The following is a 2,824-nucleotide window of genomic DNA, read 5'->3' on the forward strand; positions in this document are numbered from 1 at the left end:
GTCCGTGTTCTGTTCCGTCTCTGAGCGCATATCTTCCTGAGGAGCAGCGCAAGTTCTCTTTCACGCTTTTAAAAACATGAATAAATCTAATATACTTCAATAAATCAAGCACGTCCCATTTTGCAAAAGTCACGTTACATGATTTTACTGATCTGCACGTGAAATTGGGCTCTTAAGGAGGAACGAAAGCGCACCGCTGGAAAGGGGGCGGAATGTGGCGCAATAATAGTTCTATCTCGATTATTGTATTTTCATAATCGTTGGAGGCTCAAATCGAAATTTCGATTAATTGCACAGCCCTACTATAGATATATTTTTAATATATAAGCAGGGTTCCAGACTGCGACCAAATAGACGCATTTTGCGACCATTTTTTCTGCTGGTGTGACTAATTTTTTTTTGAGGTCGCACTGGTGCGACTGCAAAATTTTAATATAATTATATTTAAAATTAATGCACAGGCGATTTTGTTAATGGCGCATCCAGTCAATCTCTGTTTTTATGAGAAACATCAAATGGCAAACGAAACTGAAAGCATAACGAAACCGCGCTACTCGTTTGAACTGCGCAGCGCTTAAGAGTGTAGAGTGGTTTATACTCGCCGCGTCAGCAGGTGTGCGCAGCAAAAATTACGCAAATATTGAGGAAAAGATGAAAGGTTTTCAAGCTAGAGTAAAGTAAAAGACTGCTTCTTAAACCAGAGAAGGTGAACATGTTGGTTATTAGGTAACTATTTGTAACAAACAAAGTCCTCAAAATTATTGAAAATAATTAAACTGTCAGTAATAAAAAAACAAGCAAAGGACAAATACACTAGAATAAAAAGGAAGTTTAGTTTTACTTTTCTTTTTGTTTTCATTTTGAAAAGCTTGGTATCTTTGCTGTTTACCTCACATTATGATATGGAGGCTCTCTTTTATTTATTTATTTTTTATTTGATTCCTCAGTGTTTGCTAAACGTTCTGTAATTTATTAGTCGGTATATAATACAGCATGTGGTGTATGCCATGCCTCATCTTATTCGTTTTTGTTAATAATCGTTTTGTAAGCTAGTTTGTCATTGTAGCCTATCTTACTGTTTATTGTTGTTGTGCTTTTTAATTAAGAATAACAATGAATCCATCTTTTGTTTTAGTTTTAGTCTTAAAAAGTGAGGTATGTAGATCTTTTCTTGTAAAAAGTGACAACAAGATCACGAATTCGAAAGTGAAAGCATCCGAAGCCCGGCTTATAACATAGCAAAAGAGGAACTCCCGTACACAAAATTCAAATCACAAATAATACTACTGATGAAAAAGAATGGGTTGAATGTTTATCACTTTCGTTTCCATATAACTGTAAACTATGATAAAAGTTCATCAGCGTGCATTGATTAATCCCATGATGTAGCGCAAAATAAAGAAATAAAAAATATTGCAACCAAATCATGTGCTCGTGCGACCATCTGAGAAAGTTAGTCGCAAAAGAGCGACCAGTGGGAAGAATGAGTCTGGAGCCCTGGTAAGGCAAAGATATACACGGAGTTTCGCACTCAAGTTCACAGAGACCGAGACGGTAGAAAGTGCATCCTGTTTGCGTTCATTATTTTACAAAATCGTGTTTTGTTGTTATTGTGAGTGCACACAAATAAACGTAGAGTCTTTACAGATTCAAAAGATTGTATTACTCTTATCTGTATGACCAAAAATTATGAGTATTTTAGGAGTAAGTGAGCGCACCGGCACCTCCATCTGTCCTGCAGTGAGCTCCTGTTTAGTTTCCACACTCCTCACAGACACTGAATAGCACACATTTCTCTAGGTTAACATAAGATTGTTGTATCTATTGCACTGTTCAAGCACAGTAAATGGAATAAAATTATTTTTCATGGCTTATTTCACTTAATTTTTTGGATGTCTCTTTAATGTGTCAAAAACTTTAAACATTCTTCACATACTGTAATGTGATTAGGAGTGTCCAATGTTGACAAAGGTAATTTTCTATATTTTCGATAACAATAATTAAACACTATTTTACTGAGTGTGTTTTTGTGCTGGTACCTTGGCTGGTTTAGGCCTGTCAAGGTCAGCTGACTCCCAAAGATTTTCATATTCATTGTCTGTATGGCAGTTAGCTCACAGCAGTGACAAAAAGTTTTCTTCTACAAGCAATATTGCTCAAAGTGATGGATGGATTTATTCATCCTAAAACATACTTTATCTTAAAAGGGTCATATGATGCGATTTTCAAGTTTTCCTTTCTCTTTGGAGTGTTACAAGCTGTTCGTGAATAGATAAGATCCCTAAAGTTGCAAAGACTTAAGTCTCAAAACCAAAGAGATATTCTATTTAAAAGTTAAGACTCGTCCACGCCCTCCTAAAACGCCTCATTTAAACACGCCCCCACGTCAACGTCACTGTATGGGAAGATTTACATAACACCGCCCAAATGTTTATAAAAAAGAAAGAAGGCGTAACTTTTATTCTCGCTATAGTATTGTTGTTGCCGCCATGTCGTGGAGACGCTGTGTTTCGTTGTGAAAGCGAAACTACTTTGTTTGGCCTTCCAAAAGAGGACACAACTAGAAATCAGTGGTTAAGTTGTATTTACAACATTGTTCCAGAACAGTTCAAACCAAATATTCGTGTGTGTGCAATGCATTTTACGGAGGACTGTTTCCTGAACCTGTGAGAGTAGTCTACAATGCCGGCTGTTCTGACTCACACAGCCTGTAAATATGTTTTCATATTTAAAGAATTTGCCACTGATGATTCAAACGCGAGTTTTTAGCAGTGTAGAGTAGTGCTTGTTGTTTGTCATTTCTCCGATCACAAATGCAGACATG

The 2,824-nt window shown here is 36.6% G+C and overlaps 1 protein-coding gene across 2 annotated transcripts in view; it reads left to right on the top strand.

Annotated features, from left to right (window-relative positions):
- LOC107696989 (protein NDRG3-like) overlaps positions 1–2,824 on the top strand; it is a 98,960-nt gene that overhangs the window by 42,306 nt on the left and 53,830 nt on the right. The window contains exon 2 of one of the 2 annotated variants that reach the window (XM_016497582.1): positions 1,742–1,750. The exons of the other annotated variant lie outside the window; for it this stretch is intronic. The gene's annotated coding sequence lies outside the window, so the exon portion shown is untranslated. The remainder of the gene's footprint in view (positions 1–1,741; positions 1,751–2,824) is intronic. 2 annotated transcript variants of the gene reach the window in all.

The sequence above is a fragment of the Sinocyclocheilus anshuiensis genome, unplaced genomic scaffold, assembly GCF_001515605.1.
Source record: "Sinocyclocheilus anshuiensis isolate Anshui unplaced genomic scaffold, SAMN03320099.WGS_v1.1 scaffold130, whole genome shotgun sequence".
In the NCBI taxonomy this organism is placed as follows: domain Eukaryota; kingdom Metazoa; phylum Chordata; class Actinopteri; order Cypriniformes; family Cyprinidae; genus Sinocyclocheilus; species Sinocyclocheilus anshuiensis.